The following is an 8,285-nucleotide window of genomic DNA, read 5'->3' as shown; positions in this document are numbered from 1 at the left end:
ATTTAGTTTATTGTCCTCCACAACATGCCGACTTGTGTTAGTAGCTGGTCGACTGCATCCTCCAGTTTATTGTGCATAGCCTATCCAAAAACCACACGACTTGTGCCAGTTGATCTGTGCTCTTGTACATGTGCACTTTCTTGTCTCAATATAACATGCAAAAGCTGTGGGAGTCTTCTTTCATGTCACATGCACGCTCGTGCCATGGCTAATCATCTACATGAATAGTCTTAATCCTTGACTAATCATGAGTTAAGTCAATCACATCAATGTAGGAGCATTATTTAATTACAGCATCAAAATCATCATCATCATGCTACATGCGGAAGCTATGGGGGTCTTCTTTAAGCCCTAAGCACCTTCTAGGAACATGCTGATGCAAAACGCAAGTAGAGGATAGAGAAGAGAGAGAGATAGCTGAGTATTTATTATATTCATATAGTACAAAAAGTTGTACAATCTTTATAGCCATAGATTGCCTTCATGAAAAGGTGTGTAACCTAGTCTATGCCTAAATATATGACCCAGTCCTGGTTGGACTTAATGGTCAAAACAATGAGCAACTAATGCTATTTATAGGGCTTGATAATGACCAAGTGAATTGGCCGACTGCTGGTCAGCCAACTTCTGGATAAAATCCATCATATACCGATAGGTCTTATTCCTCATTTGTGTGCTGGGCCGACAGCATCCTTGTCCATCAGCAGTCAAATCCCTTGCCAAATCAGCAACCTATGCTCCAAAACTCAAGTTATGGTCTCTCTTTATCATGTTGCCTCTTCAAAGATTCACCTAGGATTAGCCTTGCACATGTCTTGTACATGACATCCCCCTTTGCTAAACTTAATGACGTGATTCCAATCAAGGTTCCTGGATGATTGGTCATCATCCCATTCTCTGTTTCCTAGAGTCCCCATGTCATCCTTCCCTCTCTGGTGAGAGAGGGAGAGATAGCTGAGTATTCAGTATATTCATAATGTACAAAAGGTAAAAGTCTTGGAAGCCCTAGGCATGCCTAAAAAGGTAATAAAATAACTAATCTAAAACCCTAGTCTAGTGATCCAGCCCTGTGTGGCTGGATTGAATGCCTCAAAAAGATGAGCTTGGTTGCCTTTTATAGGCTTTGAATAAGTTGATGGACTGGTCGACTACTGGTGGGCCAGGTCTTAGACAAAACCCATGATTAATACTGCCTGACGGGTCTTTACATCTTTCATGTGTTGGCCAATAGCATCCTATGGTCTTCCACCAGTGATTCCTTACCCATCTCAGCAAAAAACTACTCAAACATCTGGTTTTGATCTATCTTCATCTTGTTGCCTCTTCAGGATTACCTTGGGATTAGCCCTGCACATGTCTTGTACATGACACATATGGAATGGTCTCTGCAAAAACAGGAAAAGCCAAAGGAAGGATTGCCTAAGGGTGTGTACGCATAACCAGTACATCATTAAGCTCGACAATAGTGGAACAGATGCTCAGTTCTTCAGCAAGACTTAGAAGTGGAGATCAGGAGTGAAGGTGTTCAAATAAATATATCAGTCAGTCATCATTATTATAATATTGTACAATAGTAGGACCCTTTAGGATATTATTTTGTCGTATGCCGCCATGACCCCATTGTAAGCCTCAGTTTGGGATATGTCAGGCACAAGCTATGTAGGTCTTTCCTCAGCCTTAGAGTGTTAGTTAGTCACCATCAGTCAAGTCCCTTAACCCACTTAAAGAGAATCATTCATGCATGTAGAAGTTAGTAGAAGCCTTAGGGTTTGCATTAGTTCATGGTCTGCATTTGTAGTGTACATATATATATATATATATATATATATATATATATATATATATATATATATATATATATATATATATATATATATATATATATATCATCTCTCAAAGTGTGAAGTGATAAAGTGGATTGCTAAAGACTCACAAAACTCCAAATACAGAAGGTGGTATGAGACTGTGTGATAGGATTCTACATCTATACATAATTCCATTGCATCTTACTGAAGGTGCATAGTTCCAGCAGAAAGGATGCATCAGGGTAGTATATGGAGTGGTCTAAACATGCGAAGCCAGAGGAAGCATTCCTTGAGGGTAGGTACACATACCCAAAACCTCATTAATCTCTCATATAATTTCCAATAGCCTAGCAAAACAGGCATGATTAGATCTGGCAGGTGACCCACCCCTGTGTCAAGGTGAAGTGTCACATGCATGCCTATGCCATGGCTAATCTTTGACATGAACATTCTTAATCCTTGAATTAGGAAGTAGTTTAGCATTATCAGTAGCATCAGAATCATTAGCATCAGCATCAGTATTAGCTTCATCATCATCATCATGGAGGCTCTAGGACCTTAGTCGGCCATTAGAGGCAACCAGCGGCATCCATCAAGGGGGGTCCTCACGTAGCAGGTAGCTAAGGTAGTGGCCACATGGGACTCTCCTAGAGGTTAAGGATAGTCTAAAAAAAAATTCCTTTTCTTTTTTGGTGATTTTTGTTCGGTGGTGGTGAGAGGAGTGTTGTGTATGCCCCCCAAGACTAGAGCTTCTAGAGGTGATTCACCCCTTTGTTCTCCTCTTTGAACTAGTCGTGGTAGGGTTCTTCCTCGTTCCCTTACTCTTCCCTCAAAATCTTCCTCTTCTAACCCTGTGGGGCAGCTCTCCACCAGGGCCAGAGCCATTCGCTCTACTGTTCTTAACTTTGTGCAAGTTAAACTACGAACATTCAAAGGTACCATCACTAAAGATGCAAAAGACCATGTGCGACCATTCCTCATTACCTCTGGGCGCCCACTCCTCACTAGTGTGTGTAATCCCTACAGTAGCCATTTGATCTCGCAGATCTTTGATCCGCGAGATAAATGCTTCAGTAGCTTCTCCTTCAGCAAACTTTTCAGCACCAAGCTGATTCTCTAGGTTCAAAATCCTCGTCTGATTGCGAGTCTCATACTAATTTCTTAGTATGATCCAAGCCTCTGTAGCCTTGGTAGTATATACATAATTACTAGGGAGTTTTGGTGGATACTTAGAGAAAATATTAAGTCTTTTTAAAATGGTTATGTATTGGCACAGGGAAATGGAGACATCTCCACAACAACTGCACGAAGATACAACCTGTGTAACTAGTACAAATATGGGTATTTCTTAAGAACTTGGAAAGGGAATCGGGTTAATATTCCCGAACCGGGACGTGGCGGTGGACGGCGACGTGACCGAATCCGGAGACGCCGGCGGGGCCCCGGGAAGAGTTCTCTTTTCTTTTTAACAGTCCGCCCACCCTGAAATCGGATCACCCGGAGATAGGGTCCAGCGGTTGGTAAAGCACCGCACGTCTTGCGGTGTCCGGTGTGCCCCCGGGCGGCCCGTGAAAATCTGGAGGAGCGAATGCCGATCACGCCCGGTGGTAAATCTGCTGGTGAGAAATCACGAAGGAAAGGGATTGGGAAGCTTGTCTATTGCAAAAAGAGAGGTCATCTTATAGAGATGATTTGCTTGAGAAGAGAGAGCTATTGCCGCAGCGTCACCTAGCATGTATGTCGGAGTCACCTGGCACGTGCTTTAAAGTGGAGCCGCGAGCCTTCAGAGCAAGGAGTCCAGAGCTTCGTGTTGTTGCCAAGTGGGTGCTGCTGCGCTAAGGGAGGTCGGCTGTGTGAAGAGGCCAATTAAGTTCACGACGATGAGAGGCTCTGGGAGGTCTGCTATGAAGAGGCCAAAATTGAGTCACGACGATGAGAGGCTCTAAGGGCGCGACTGTCGGAGGTAACCTATTGTGCATATGGTGGAGGGCGTAATAGATGGTGGTGGCAAGCATGAAGTCGTGGAATCCTGTAATGCAGCAGACTCATTTTCCCAAGTAAAGCAAAGGTGTTGCAAGGATCAGTGACCACCACCGACATATTTTGTATATGCTTTGAGCCATGCAGAACAATTAAGCTATTGGTTGGGGTTGGGTTTCGTTGGAGCATGTCGGCATATATTAATACAAATGGCTTACAATTCCAATTGACATGTATCTTTTATCACTCCTTTTCATACGACGTAAAATTTTTAAATTACACCCTTCAAATGACAAGCATTATTTTAAAATGAGAGGCTTTTTTTTTTCAATGAAACTACCATAATATATTAGCAATATTCAAAGTCGGAGACTTCTTTTCCACAACAAAATTATCACATTGATTAAAATAAAGTCAAAGTATTATCTTAAATTTTCATGCATATGGAAAATTTCTTGAATAGCAAAGTAGATAGGATTCAAGCCTACCTATGATAGGAGAGATGATGTAAGTGGCCTCGAATAAGAACATCTCCAAGATCGCAATCTCCAACGTTGTTGTCGTTGGTGAGGACCCATCCCTTTACCACATAAAGAGAGAGAGAGTAGGGGAGTTGAACCACTTCACCACATGGAGTGGCTACACCAAGCTCTCTTCGAGAGAAGGGGAGTTGGTTAAAATTCACTTTCTGCCCACACTCAATCCTCATTAAGTTAGTCAAATGTAACACCATGTAGCAGAGAAAACTACACAAATTCAAGTTAACCCAATATAATACCTAACTAGCCACATCAAGTTCAATCAAAATTTGAGACAACTGCCTAGATTATTGTAGACATAGAGAGCAAAATTCCATAGGCATGGACTACCATATCATACAACATCATGTCATTCATCGGTCTCTCCTACAAAAACCATGATTGAATCTCCATCTATATTATACACCTCTTACAAAAGCATGTAGAAAAAATCATGTGATTGAATCTCCATCCATAACACCCACATCAAATAGCATTAATACATCCCCTAATTTATCTATAGCTTCAAAAGAGATGTTTTAGGTATGGCTATTGCCCACGATTCATTAGCAATTTGAGAAGAAAAAAACAGGTTCAGTAGAAGAAAAAGAAAAAAAAAGATTACTTGATGACCTCAGCTTTGACAAATAAAAGAGCACCACAGTGCCACTGTATGCAGGTCCTTCATGCACGCAGGTGGGCTATGGCAACACATACAAAGGTGTGACTCATGATATGAGTATTGAGAAGAGAAAAGATAAGGTTAGCACAGTTAGGGTCAAGCGACTTCCTGTTGAGGAAGATGAAGAGAGACAAATATGTGATTCAAATTTCAGACTCCACAGTGCCTCATGCTACATAAAAAAGAAGCAAACAAATATCAAGATTGCACTCCTACCATCTAAACAAATATCAAGATTAAAATTTTAAACAAATATCAAGATTAAAATTTTAACTCCTACTGTCCAAGAAGACAGAGCTGCTCTGCGAGCAATGAACATATACCTATTTGGGACTAGGGAGAGCATAGCAGATTCGGTTTATGCCCTTGTGTGTAAGATGAAGGGCTCCAGCCTCCGAAGCGCTCAACATAGAGATCGAAGGAAGAAGCGCTCAACACAAAGATTGCTGTAGATGGAGACGAGTCGTAAGCAAGGTAACTGCAGGCCCGTGTTGGAGCATGGAGGTTTACAGAGGTGAGAAACGCATGAGGGGATGAGGGTTACTAGCCTTGCCTGGCTTAGCTAAGTCACAATAGCTGCGGTAGATAAAAGCAAGGGAGGGGGCTCAACGTCGAACAACCGTTGACTAGACCAGGGTAATAGGTATTAGGTAATAGCCTAATTAGTAAAAGGTATCCAAAGTTGAAAGAAGCATGCAAGATTGAAGATAGGGTAGGTGAACCGTGACTCGTGAGGTGGTATGCCAGGCTCTAGCAATTAAATCAATTAAAATATTTAAACCTGCATGCTTTGAGTTAATAGCATTACTTAATGCAATTATAACGGGCCAGGCTGCCAGCCTCCAGGGCATTTAAAATTTTAATTTCTAAATTCCAATTTCCAACAGTCCACTCTCCCACATTAAAAGGGGGCTTTAGGGATATATTATTCTAAATCTTGATATAATATTATTTATAAAGCTTATATATATAAGGTTAAAAAAATGTAAAGCAAATTTTTTAGACCCGCATGTCAAATGACATGCATTTTTAAATAAAACATTTCATATAATGACATGCAATTTTAGAGTTATTGCATGTTTTTTGACGTGAAAAAAAATTAAACCTTTTTTGACATGTAAAAAGGTCCTATTGTGACAGGCAAAACACCCGTCAATTTTAGGCCCTACAGGGACTTGGTTCACTTGAGAACTCACACGTGCCTTTCTGTAATACTCTTTGATTGGGTCGTGTCCACATGGGCTTATTAAATAATATTGGCTTCTTTTTTTATGGATGATCACAAGGATTACCTCACATGCCGCCTCGGCACTATCTCAACAACGCAGTGTTTAAATGCGTGTGATGAGGGGATTTGACTATGCAAAAGCGGGGCACGAAAAAAGGGGAGATTGTAAGCGTATGCGTGGCAGGTGGCTTGGGTTTACGTTTTCTATAAATCCAGGCATGGGAAGCTCGCCAAAAAATAGTTTTGATCTAGTAAGGGCCCCTTCTGATCCCCTTTGTATTCGGTTCTACTTGTACATAGTGGATTTGATGTGACTAACTACTTGTGTTGCAGCAGGTGGAGAAGTCTATGGAGGCGCCTCAAGAGGAGAAGAAGGTGGATAAGGGGGGAAAAAACAGAGGAGGGGAAAATTAGAAAAAAAGGCTCCCAAAAAAGAAGTCCCGGCCGTCAGGGCCTTTGAAAGCTCAATGAAAAATAGTTCAACACAAGGTTCAATACCAGACTCCCCCTCGCTCTCTCTCGCCCCTCCCCTCTCTCTCTCAATCCTTCCTTCCCTCTATATCTCCATCTATGGATGGGTCTCTCTCTCTCTCTCTCTCTCTCTCTCTCTCTCTCTCTCTCTCTCCACTTGCCCGAGATTACCTGTAAAAGTTAAGGGATCAGGGACCAGGAAATTGTGAGCTGTACATCCCTTTACTGTACAGGTGGCTACTAAAGGGAAGAGGAAGGAGCTTCTGACATACTCTGGGACTTAGAGAGGCAAGCCGGTGACACGCTTGACGAAGAGGATTGCTTTGCAGGCCATCCTCCTAAATGAAGAGAAGGTTTTTTATGATTAGGTTTAGAGTTATCTTCCTCTTGCCACCACTGGTTTGTGTATTGATTTCCAAATTTGGCTTTATATCCCTATATAGAGCTATACCTCAAGAGTAAAACTATCTGGCAGTGTCATGCCACCCCGACATGTCCACAGAGAAACACGTGCATGGAGAAGTGCATGAGGATGGTCGAACATCTAAAGCGTGCACATGGCTTAGAAGTTGACATCCCATGCAAGATTGGGGGTAGATCCACGGACTCTAGGCTTGGGGGTGCCCCAAGGTCGTCAACGAGGGACCAAGCATGGGAAATTAATCAATTTAAGAATGTGGATCACAAATATGAACTGAATATTTGACAAGTGAAGACTAGGACTCGTATTAGGGCAATTGAGGCATGGGATGCAATCCCGAAGGAGCAGCGCACTATGCTGCGGGGTAAATTCTATTGAGATGTCAAGCTCAACATGAGCTGACACTCACGAGGTGCCTGCATGACCGTTCGACATTTACATCACTAGAAGGTTTGGTAGCTGGCACCAACATATTTTTGCGAGAGATTCTACAATTGGACTACACCGACTAGTCCATGCCTACCCACTCCACTTAGTGTGTTCATATTATGGACTGCTTGTATATACTCTATTATGTGTGTTAGTCACTTAATCTTCTTTGTAGACCTCTTTTGTTGTGTGAAGAAGAAGAATTTCAGCCTCTCACCTTTTGTTGTGTGAAGAAGAAGAAGAATTTCAGCCTCTCACTTTGTGTGTTCTCTTCTAGGGTTTGTGTGAGTGTGTGTGTGTGTGTGTGTGCTTGCAAGAGCTCAAGCTCTCTTCTCCCCTCTGCATCTTTTCAAATTCATCTATGTCCTTTTGGTATGAGGTCCTTCACTATGAGGAGAGGCAAGAAGAGAAGAAGGAGGCCATATGAAGGCGTATACGGGATGGGTATGACGCCAATGTGAATATGAAGGAGGCCATATGAAGGCGTATACGGGATGGGTATGACGCCAATGTGAATATGTGGGGCATTCTTCTAATTGTTGTTGAAACACTTGCATATGTCGTGTGCTTTGTTCGTAACTTCTTGTTTCCTGATTGCAGAGGCGTAATATGTGGACTAAAAATGTAGAAGCTAGCTCCAAGGATGATGAGGGAGACATTGAGGGTCATGAGCTTGCTAGGGGTGCCATGGAGGAGAGTGGCGGTGGTGCCAAGGGTGGGAGTGAGAGGAGGGGATTGAGGATAGTGCGGA

The sequence above is a fragment of the Cibotium barometz genome, chromosome 28 (genome assembly GCF_041138505.1).
Source record: "Cibotium barometz isolate CiBa-2024 chromosome 28, ASM4113850v1, whole genome shotgun sequence".
Taxonomy (NCBI): domain Eukaryota; kingdom Viridiplantae; phylum Streptophyta; class Polypodiopsida; order Cyatheales; family Cibotiaceae; genus Cibotium; species Cibotium barometz.
Note: the sequence above shows the minus strand (reverse complement) of the source record.